The following is an 11,880-nucleotide window of genomic DNA, read 5'->3' as shown; positions in this document are numbered from 1 at the left end:
GGTTATTTAACAAGAGAAGAATGGTTACTTAAAATAACAGATTATATGAATATAGATAGGCTATCAGTTAAAATTAAAGAATTACCTTGGAATAAATTTGAGAGGACATGGAAAGACTATCTTCAGTTTGTAGAAAAGGATAAGAAACTAATAGTAAAATTGTGTTTAAAGAAAACTGAAAGTAATGGTATATCATAATAGAATATATATAATATTTACAATGACTTAGATTAAATGCATTATTAGAATAATTTATTTATTTAATAATTACATTAACTCTCATTAGAAAATATTGATTTGTTTTATTAGTTAATTCTCAGATTCAGCTAAACCAATGTGGAAGCATAAAAGCTGTAAAGATAGAAGGAATCAAATGAAGCTTTTTGTTTAAAAGAAAAGAAAATAGAACTGGAAAAACTGGTTTGGTAGAATAAATGGAACAAACGTATCTATTTTGTATAAACGTGATCAGAATGTAATTGTTTATTTATTTGTTTATTTACGTGTATGTTTATTTTCTTAAACAATAAAGTTTATAAAACTTTAAAAAAGAAAAGAAATGTTTTGACAGATATGCGTATTTCGAGTTAATTTACCCCGGGCCAGGTTCTGATGTAAACACTGCATTGGACAAAAGTTCTAAATGTTATCGGTACGTGCTAAAACGGGGCGTGTTACTTCGAATGAATAACGCTTCAGTATAATCCCTCCGCTTGTGAAACAGGGGTAATGGAGCAGTAAAACAAGCCCCGGTAAAACCAGCGTCTGATCTTGTTACACTTGAGTAAATAAAGGATAACCCATGGCATGCTGGGATTCCGTGGCTAGCTTTCAGCCTGATTAAGAGCTCTTTTTTTTGTATTTACCTCACCTGCTTCCTAGTTAGTGATGGCGAACCTTTTAGAGACCGAGTGCCAGGGGTGGAGTGAGGGGAAACTGCACCTGGGGCACGCATGCACCCTGTGCCCTTGCCACTCCCCACCCTGCCCTGGAATGCCCCTGGAATGTCCCGAAACACCCCCGTCCCTCCCTCAGAACACCCTCGCCCCACCACCATAGGGGCCTGCGCCCAGTGCATTGCGCACCCCTCGTCCCCTTGTTGCAATGCCACTGCTGAGTACTTAAACTGGGGCAATAGTTCGCGTGGCCACAAAGAGGGCTCTGAATGCCACCTCTGGCACCTGTGCCATAGGTTCGCCACCACTGTGCTAGGTGTTAAAGAAAGTTTCTCCATAGTACGTACGTACGTACGTACGTACGTACGTACGTACCTACCTACCTACCTACCTACCTACCTACCTACCTACCTACCTACCTACCTACCTACCTACCAACCAACCAACCAACCAAGTAGCTTCCAACTTATGGCAACACTATGAATTAATGACCTCTAAAAGTTCTATTGTTAACAGCCTTTGTCAGATCTTGCAAACGGAAGGCCACGGCTTCCTTTATTGTAGGGTTCCCCTACAATAAAGGTTCGCCATCACTTGCCCGCTCTGCTCCGTCCCTCTCTCCCACTGCCCTGCTCTCCCCACTTGCTTGCTTGCTGGCCCAATGTGGTGCCCATTTGCGCCGTGGCACCAGCCACTACTTTCCCTAGGGAGCAGCAGTGGCGTAGTGGCTAAGAGCAGTGGCTAAGAGCAGGTGCACTCTGATCTGGAGGAACCGGGTTTGATTCCCAGCTCTGCCGCCTGAGCTGTGGAGGCTTATCTGGGGAATTCAGATTAGCCTGTGCACTCCCACACACGCCAGCTGGGTGACCTTGGGCTAGTCACAGCTTCTCGGAGCTCTCTCAGCCTCACCTACCTCACAGGGTGTTTGTTGTGAGGGGGGAAGGGCAAGGAGATTGTAAGCCCCTTTGAGTCTCCTACAGGAGAGAAAGGGGGGATATAAATCCAAGCTCTTCTTCTTCTAGTGCATGTCAGGCTTTTCAGAAGATGGATGAGGCAATTGGAAGCCAGAGTTTGCTCCTAGCTGCCCTCATTCAAATGACAGGGTTGCAATAGCAGCTGCAGCTGCAGGAGAATCTAGCCCTGGATGCCATTTTTTTACGCTGCACCCCTGCAAATCAAGGTAGGTTTCAGAGAGAGAGAGAGAGAGAGAGAGATCCAGTAGCATATCTGGAGGACATGAGGAGGCTCAACACCCAGGCACCACTTGTGTGGGGGCACATTTGCATGCCCCATTTGCTGCTCGCCCACCTTACCGGCTATCCTGCTCCATTCGCTGCTCACTCAGCCCACCCCACTAGCTTTCCCGGCTCACCTGCCCTGCTCTCTCGCCCGCCTCATTCACTGCTTGCCTGGCCCACTTGCCCATCTTACTTGCCCGCTCTGCTCCGTCCCTCTCTCCCACTGCCCTGCTCTCCCCACTTGCTTGCTTGCTGGCCCACCTCAATGGGGGGGGGGACGATTTTGGGGTGGGCACCCAGGGGCACACGATTGGTACTTGCCCCTGGATGCCATTTTCTGGAAGTACGCCACTGCAGAAATCAGGGATGTGGCTTTATTGATGGAAGAGTGGCAGGAAGGAATGCCGTATTGCCTGACCTGAATCTCTCCGAGTGTGAATCAGAGGTGGGATCCAGCAGGTTCTCACAGGTTCCCGAGAGTAGGTTACTAATTATTTGTGTGTGGCGAGAGGGGGTGACTAATGGGTGATTTTGCCACATGATTTTTGCCATAGTTACGCCCCTCCTCTCAGCAGTAGCGCGCAGAACTGGAAGCAGTCTAGCAGGAGGTGCACCGGTGTGTGTGGCAGCCTGCGCCTGCGTGCATTCGTTTCCCGCCCAAGGACCGGCGTAGCGGCTGCGTCCTTGCCACAGCCCTGCCCAGCAATGCCCCGCTCCGGAATGCCCGGCTACGCCCCCGTCATGCCCCGCCCATCCCCACTGACGCTACGCCACTGTTTGAATCCCACCACCATGGGAACCTGTTACTAAATTTTTTGGATCCCACCACTGGTGTGAATGGCAGTGCAAGCAGCGTGGTGGTATCTGTGGAAAGTGTCACTCTTGGATAACAGCCTCACCTGACAGAAGAGAGAGAATACGGAAGGCAATGAAAGGACCGATAGCCAAACTAAACAATGGCGTGCAAAAAGAAACAGAAGAGACAGAGAGAGGGAGAGAGGGAGTGAAAGAATGAAGGTTGGAGTCTAGCTGAGGAGCTGGAAAGCAAGAACGTGTAAGCTACCCCGAGAGGGAGAGCAGAGTCATCCCAATGCTGACGAGTGCCGTAATCAATGCGGAAAGCCGGTGTTTACCAAGTAGGCCTCGAGCGAATGGAGTCCGCCATGCAGCTCCCTGAAGTGACTCTCTGATGCCAGCGCAGCCTCTCCCACCCATCTCGATGACACGGACTAGCTGGGCATGGGGTTGCGTACAGGCCGCAAAGCTTGTTCGTCTTTTGGCACAATGGTGACCTTTTTGGAACGTGGCCCCAAGTAGACCTGGCTCGTTTATTTATCAGCGGCACCCGCAAGTCACCTCCCTACAAAAATGTCACTAACCACAGTCAGCGAAAACAATGATGATGAAACAAGCTGAAATGAACATCGTTCCCATTTAAAAAGCAAAACCAGCAGTAGAAGAGTCAATTAATAGCCACTATAATAACGTACCATGAGCTGTAAAGGACCGTTGCCCGTGTTCTTCACTGACCTTGCCGAGATCCAGTTCTCACGGGAATAACACGATAGCTTTGCCACGTTAACCTCTGATACCTTTATGACTCCATCCTTCCATCTAATTGAGCTGAAAAGCATCCCCAGACATTCTTTCCCAGCTGGGCACCCAGGGATTCTCGCAAAGGAACAGGAAGGCACTGCGGTACGACGAGAGAGTTGGCAACCCCCCTACCAAGCCGCTGGATGAGGCTGGCCTCTGGGTGTGGTGCAGGCCTCTCAGTCTTAGGCCCCTTTCCGCACGTGCAGAATAATGCACTTTCAATCCACTTTCACGGATTGAAAGTTGATTTTGCTATTCTGCACAGTAAGATCCAGCTGCAAAGTGGACTGAAAGTGGATTGAAAGTGCATCCTTCTGCATGTGCGGAAGAGGCCTAGGCTGGAAAGCAGCAGCACTAAAACCTCGCTCAGGGAGTGAGGTTTCAAAGCTGCACCTTCGCGCCACTTGGGGGGACCCAGGTCGCATCGCAGCAGCGCCTCCTGTGCGAACAGCGCCCCAGGGACTAGTTTTTTCCCCTTCTTTGGGGCACTGTTCCCCCTCCCCCCCAGGTGCAGAAACAGCCTGAGACTCAAATGCTGCCAATACTGTTGGGGTTGCTTAGCAGCAGCCACAGAAAGCATTTGTTTACTAGAGCTACAGGTGGCACTTCTATTATTTTGACAAGCTTTAACCCCATTAAAAAATCAATTTCCAATTTTTCTGCAAACCTGGGTGTTTTTTCCCCCATGTTTGTGGAAAGATCTGTCTGGAACATTCATGGCCCCAGTACCTGGATTTTAGTATCCACAGACTGAGCCATGTTGATAATTATATATATTGTTTAAAAGAATCTTACAACTAGTAAGATTCACTATGTGAAAATGTAAACATCTGCCTTTTTACTATGGTATTCACTCCGATGGGGGATATGGAATCTGGAATGACGTTTCCATATTGGTCAGAGGGCCTGCTTGAATATTGGCCAACATGTTCTACATAGACATCCATTACTGGTTCTAATGCTTTATTTATTTATTTTTTATTACATCTCCTTTTCATTCCGTGGACCACCTCCCCTTATACGAATTCATCTACAGCATTCATGTCTACATCTGATTACTTCTCCTAGGGCGAAGCGTGGTATTCACAATGTGGTGATATATTTGTTAGTCTTTAAACTGAAACGGCACTCTTGTGTTGTTTGTCTTGCTGCAGCAGACTGGCACAGTTACCTGCTTGGAATGAATATTGTTGGACAATTTGTTGAGGATAAAAAGAGTTTGGATTTATATCCCCCCTTTCTCTCCTGTAGGAGACTCAAAGGGGCTGACAATCTCCTTGCCCTTCCCCCCTCACAACAAACACCCTGTGAGGTAGGTGGGGCTGAGAGAGCTCCGAGAAGCTGTGACTAGGCCAAGGTCACCCAGCTGGCATGTGTGGGAGTGTACAGGCTAATCTGAATTCCCCAGATAAGCTTCCACAGCTCAGGTGGCAGAGCTGGGAATCAAACCTGGTTCCTCCAGATTAGATACATGAGCTCTTAACCTCCTACGCCACTGCTTTTTTTGAAGGGAGGGGCAAACATGGCATTCTCCAAAGATCAGTTTGATCACTGATCATGTTTGGCTTACAAGTGAAACTACCAGTGAAATTGCCCATAACGTCAGAAAGTCGTGTTATCGGTATGATGCCCAAACCAGGTTAGTGAGGCTCTAAAACAGCAACAAGTATACATATTAAATAGATAGATCAAAATTGAATTGAATTAAATGTATTAGATTATATGTATCCTAGCTGGAAGTATATTATTTTAAAATCTGAAATACATAAGTTAGAATGAGTTGTTTTTAAATGGATAGATTTTTTTTCATGTGATAACTTTATGCCAAAACTTACATGTAACAATTTCTGTTAATCCTGCAATAACTGAAATTCAAATTGTTAATCTTTAGATCCTCTGAAGATGCCAGCCACAGATGCAGGCGAAATGTCAGGAGAGAATGCTGCTAGAACACGGCCATACAGCCCGGAAACCACACAGCACTCAAATTGTTAATCTTTCTTATCCAATAAAATTATCAATTATTTAAAAAAATAGTGTGGCTCTTCCTTTATCTTGCCTTCTGCCTTTTATCTTGTCCTTCCCCGCAGGAGTCGAGTAGGGAAAGCAGACCTGGAACAAGCCAACCTGAGTTGCTCAGGAGGTCCTGACAGATTTGCCAGAGTGGGCACACTCACAGTGGGCCACTGGGACGGTGGTCCACTGAGAAATTTGCCTGTAAATTACGTGGCCAGTCCACCCCTGCTTCCCTTGCTTACTTTTAGACATACGCTCTTCATCTCAACAACTGTCTCTCAAAGCCTTGAATCAATCCATCAAACCTTTAGTGGCACAATGACACCATACAATAAAACAATCTAACTGATCTGTTTTCCACACAGTAGAATAATATTATCTAACCTCACCTCAATTATGGCACGTCTTTATGCTTCCTGGACTAAATGCTCTCCCCTCTGTGCTCCTCTCAGGGAGATCTGCGGGAACCCCTCTTCAAGAAAGATGATGTCCCTGTGAACATAAGAACATAAGAACTAGCCTGCTGGATCAGACCAGAGTCCATCTAGTCCAGCACTCTGCTACTCGCAGTGGCCCACCAGGTGCCTTTGGGAGCTCACGTGCCGGATGTGAAAGCAAGGACCTTCTGCTCAGTGGTGGGATTCAAATAATTTAACAACTGGTTCCGGTGGTGGGATTTACATAATTTAACAACTGTTTGTTAATAAGCACCATTTTAACAACCGGTTCTGCCGAAGTGGTGCGAACCTGCTGAATCCCACCGCTGCTTCTGCTGCTGCTGCTGTTCCTGAGCACCTGGTCTGCTAAGGCCTTTGCAATCTGAGATCAAGGAGGATCAAGATTGGGAGCCATAGATCGACTTCTCCTCCATAAATCTGTCCAAACCCTTTTTAAAGTTATCCAGGTTAGTGGCCATCACCACCTCCGGTGGCAGCATATTCCAAACGAATATGGATACCAAAGTGCCTAATCTATCCCGCACGTCCTTTTTCATTGTGATTTTCATGTCAGTCTGCACAACTCCCCTATCAATTAACATCCTGCCAATTATGGTAATCTCTCAGAGGAAAGACATGTGTCATTACTACTGGTGGATCGTCGTCCTTACATGACGGGTGTCGTTGCAAAGACTTAAATGCTCTTACCTGAATGGGTGGCTTGGTCGCTTATTTTATTTAACACAATACCGTTGATTGTAGTCCGATGATAGGGCTGAGCGGAAGAAGGGGAAACTATTTAGCTTCGTCAGTAAGAACGCTAACATGGCTATCAGCAAATTATTGCGCTGTGAATATTTTTTAAAAGAACCCCCTTGTCAAAAAGGGCTGATGTTCCAGCCTCAGCTTATTAGCAGAAGAGCTCTCTCCCTTGTGCTTCTATCTGGAAATGAGGGTCCAAACGAAGACTGAAATGCTGACTGCGAATCTTGAGCTGTGCATCTGCCTGTGACCAGTGGGGAAGGACTCGGCTCGCAGAGCGGGGGCCGTATTCCTGCCCCCAGATTTGTGCTTGAGAGATGGGAGGCAACTTGTCACGCAACCGTCTTTTATCAGTAACATACAAAACCCACCAGCTGCATGCACCCATGCTTGAAAAATCAGGATCTCCCCTCTGGCGTCGGCTCAAGTGGGAAGCGGCAGCAGCCACCTTCAAACGGATAGGGGGAAGGGAGGAACAAGGCACACGAATGGCCAACCTGGAGATTTTGGTGCCAGGGCTGCTCCTATTATGCATCGGCTCAAAACAACCGCATAGGTATCACGGCCAGGCGGCGCACCTTTTTGGAAACAAAGTGCTCCGATTTAAAAAACACCAGAATACTTTGTGTCCCCCCCCTCCCCCCGTTTGCTTCTCTCTTTGCTGGTATCAGCCTGAAACAGCAAAGAGCCGTGACCAACATGAAAAGCCTTATCGGGCTATAGATCTGCCCTGCTCCACTTTTTGAGAGAGAGGGAAAATATGGCAGGCGACACCTAAAAGCGATATATTTTTGATGCCCTCAGTGATGGCGAACCTTTTCGAGACCGAGTGCCCAAACTGCAACCCAAAACCCACTTATTGATCGCAAAGTGCCAACACGGCAATTGAACCTGAATACGGAGGCTTTAGTTTAGAAAAAACGGTTGGCTTCGAGGTGTGTGTTACTCAAGAGTAAACTTAATGGTAATCAGTGGCTTGGCTTTGAAGTAACCGTGCAACTCTTCCAACGGGCGAATCACGACCCTAGGAGGGTTTACTCAGAAGCAAGCCCCATTGCCAGCAACTGAGCTTACTCCCAGGTAAAGGAACACTCTTTAGTTCTTCACATGAAAATCAGTGGGGTTTAATAGCGCTTAACAGGGTTACCTACACTGATTCCCCCAAAAGGTTTAATGCTAGGTTTAATGCTTAGGTTTAATGCTAATAATCGAGCCCAGCGGCCGAGGCCAGCCTAGGTGTATGTGGTGGTGGTGGAGGAGACAGTCTGTTTGCGCGTGCCCTCAGAAAGGGCTCTGAGTGCCACCTCTGGCACCCATGCCATAGGTTTGCCACCACTGCCCTAGGTTCTTTCTCCTGACAAAAAAATTTCAGATGTATTTACTCATTCCCCGCACCTACGCTCTAAATATTTTCCTCTGAGAGTTTGGGGTTAAATGTCACGTAGGTGCTTTTGCTATTGGCTAAAGCCCGGTTTCAGCCGACTGATGGAATCTACGCAAAGCTTTGCAGCATGAGAGGAAGGGTAGAAGAAAAGGACCTTCCGTAGCATTACACGCTTTAATTCACTGATAAAGAACGCACGATGGCTGCCTTATCCCGAATCAGCCCATCAATCTGTCAAGAGCAGTACTGTTTACTCCGGGCTGGCGGCATTTCTACAGGGTCAGGGGTCTTTCACGTTCACCTTTTAACTAGGGATGCCAGCAGAGGCGTGGGGGGGGGGAGGGGAAATGGCGCCTGGGGAAACACCTGCTCCAGGCACCCCCTCCACCTTTGCGCCCCCCTCACCCAGAGGTGGGATCCAGCAGGTTCTCACCGGTTCCCGAGAGTAGGTTACTAATTATTTGTGTGTGCCGAGAGGGGGTTACTAATGGGTGATTTTGCCATGTGATTTTTGCCTTAGTTACGCCCCTCCTCTCAGCAGTAGCATGCAGAACTTGAAGCAGTCTAGCAGGAGGTGTCCCGGCGTGCGTGGCAGCCTGTGCCTGCGTGTATTCGTTTCCCGCCCAAGGGCTGGCGCAGCGGCTGCATCCTTGCCACAGCTCCGCCCAGGAATGCCCCGCCCCAGGAATGCCCGCCCACGCCCCCGTCATGCCCCGCCCAGCCCCATTGGCGCTACGCCGCAGTTTGAATCCCACCACCATGGGAACCTGTTACTAAAATTTTGGGATCCCACCACTGCCCTCACCCCACTTACTTTAGCCAGCGGGAGCTTGCTGCTGGCTGCCCCTCAGTTCCGCCCCACTGCCGGCCACCGGAGCAGCCTTGTGGACCGAGGCTGAGGGGTGCTTGGCAGCGGCCTAGCCAGGCTGCTCCTTCAGGTGGCAGAGTCTCCACCTACTGAAGGAGCAGCCTGGCAGGGCGGGGCCGAGGGTAGGGACATGGGGGGGGTCATTCTCTGCCCCACGACCAGCTGTCTTGCGCCCAGGGACACGTGACCCCACACGTCCCTGTGAGTGCTCCTGATAGCGGAGTCAGAAATGAATTATTCAATTTCTGATCTTGCTCTTTCATAAAGGTGAAATTATGTTTTATTTCTTTATAAGTTAGATAGGAACAAGTTGTGTTAGGTAGGATGTAGGAATTACAGTTGTGTTTTGTATTTGTGTCTGCGTGGAACCTCCTTGGCTCAAGGCAGGAATCCACCCCTGCTCCACCTGGGCACGACCCTTTCATTTGCAAAAAACATGAATGGACGTTTGACAAAAGGGACCCCGGAAGAAGCGCCTCCATCTGCCTTAACCCCACCAGCAGGCAGATAAGGGTGCCATCGTCGTTTCGTTTCCGGGCTCCAAGCACCCAAAGGACTCTTTTGTGTTTTCCTCGCCTGTGCCTACGTCATCACCTCGCCCTGCTTCGGCCGCGAAATTTGAGAAGGGACTGCCCATTGGACTCTAATTGGTTCCTATGTGTTTGTAGATGAATGATTGGTTCCTGTGTATTTTGTGAATGAATGAGTGTAGGTTGTCCTGTACCCTCCCGGATTCCCGGGCTGGAGATCGTGTATAAAAATGGTTGTAAAGCTGCTAGGGGGCTGCAGTTGCCGTGGTGCGGAGGTGCTGATACATAGGTCAGCATCTCAATAAACTCATTTTTATTTTCAATACTCTCGCTGTGATGGGTCCTGTTTCTGTTCCTCTGTGCTGCCGAGAGCTGGTGGTTCTGGGGGAATAAAAGTTACCCAGGCAGCGCGGTAACACTCCGCCTCTGGAGGCTGAAGACTGAACCTTGGACGTTCTGAACCACATTCCCTCCCCAAAACAACAACACAGAGAATACGAACCAGTCTTTCGTCTGCGCAGGGTGGACAGGAAGGGGCATGAGGAAGAAAAAGGTAAACACAAGGCTGGCTGGCGGCAGGGAGTGGAAAGGGGTGTGTGAGAGGACAGAAGTAGACCCGGCCTAGCCATCTGAGGCCACCTGCTTGTGTATTCCAGATGTGGCAGAAGTATAGAGTTATTAAGTGAGGAGACCGAGATAGTCTGCACATGCTCAGGAATATTCAGAGTCAAGCAGTGGTGGGATCCAAAAATTTTAGTAACAGGTTCCCATGGGGCTGAGATTCAAACTGTGGCGTAGCGCCAATGGGGCTGGGCAGGGCACGATGGGGGCGTGGTCTGGCATTCCGGGGCGGGGCATACATAATGTCAAACAATATTTAGTACTTACTGTGTTGACAGCAGGTAGAGCCCTTTACAAACATCAGCTTGTAATGCTTATAACAATCCTACAGGATGGGTCATTATTATGATTGCATATCAACAGTGGTGGGATCCAAAAATGTTAGTAACAGGTTCCCATGGTGGTGGGATTCAAACTGTGGCATAGCGCCAATGGGGCTGAGTGGGGCACGACGGGGGCGTAGTCGGGCATTCAGTGGGCGGGGCATTCCTGAGCGGGGCTGTGGCAAGGACGCAGCTGCTGCGCCGGTCCTTGGGCGGGAAACGAATGCACGCAGGCACAGGCTGCCACGCACACCGATGCACCTCCTGCTAGACTGCTTCAAGTTCTGCGTGCTACTGCTGAGAGGAGGGGCGCAACTAAGGCAAAGATCACGTGGCAAAATCACCAATTGGTAACCCCCTCTCGGCACACACAAATCATTAGTCACCTACTCTCGGGAACCTGTGAGAACCTGCTGGATCCCACCTCTGGAGTCAAGCCCTCTTCATTCATCACAGCTGACTTTCTTATGAAGCTGTTCCTCTGTGGAACTATGGATTCTTTCCCTTGGGGATAACCGTAGTCTATTACAGGATAGTTTGTCTGGGATGAAACAGGGAGCCAAGCGCAAGTTGCCGGCCTTCAGCTTTGCAAGATTAATTTCTTGAATGTGTAAGCAAACGTAACTATTTTTGGTGAAATGATGTCGTGAAGCTCCAAGAGTTCGCTAGCTTGCTGGCTGGCCTGTCTTCAAAATCAACTTGAATCAAGTTTTGCACTTTGGGGCACACACATACCTGAATGTATTTATTTACTTCATTTCTATTCAGCCTTTCTCCCCAATGGAGTCGAAAATGGCTTACATCACTCTGCTCCTTGCCGTTGTAGCCTCACAACAACCCGGTGAGGTAGGTTAAGCGGAGAGGATGTGACTGGCCCAAAATCACCCTGTAAACTTCCTTGGCAGAAAGGGGATTCGAACCTGGTTCTCCTAGATCTGTGGTGGCAAACCTTTGGCACTCCTGATGTTATGGACTACAATTCCCATCAGCCCCTGCCAGCATGGCCATGCTGGCTGGGGCTGATGGGAATTGTAGTCCATAACATCTGGAGTGCCAAAGGTTCGCCACCACGGTCCTAGATCCTAGTCTGAAACTGTAACTACTGCACTGCTAAAATGGTGGGACTCTGGTGACCATAGAGTTGGAAGAGGCCAAACAGGTCATCTAGTCCAACCCCCTGCTAAGTGCAGGATCCCTGACAAATCTTTG

This window comes from Sphaerodactylus townsendi, linkage group LG14, assembly GCF_021028975.2.
Source record: "Sphaerodactylus townsendi isolate TG3544 linkage group LG14, MPM_Stown_v2.3, whole genome shotgun sequence".
In the NCBI taxonomy this organism is placed as follows: Eukaryota; Metazoa; Chordata; class Lepidosauria; order Squamata; family Sphaerodactylidae; genus Sphaerodactylus; species Sphaerodactylus townsendi.
The sequence above is the reverse complement of the archived record's forward strand: the minus strand, read 5'-3'. Positions refer to the sequence as shown.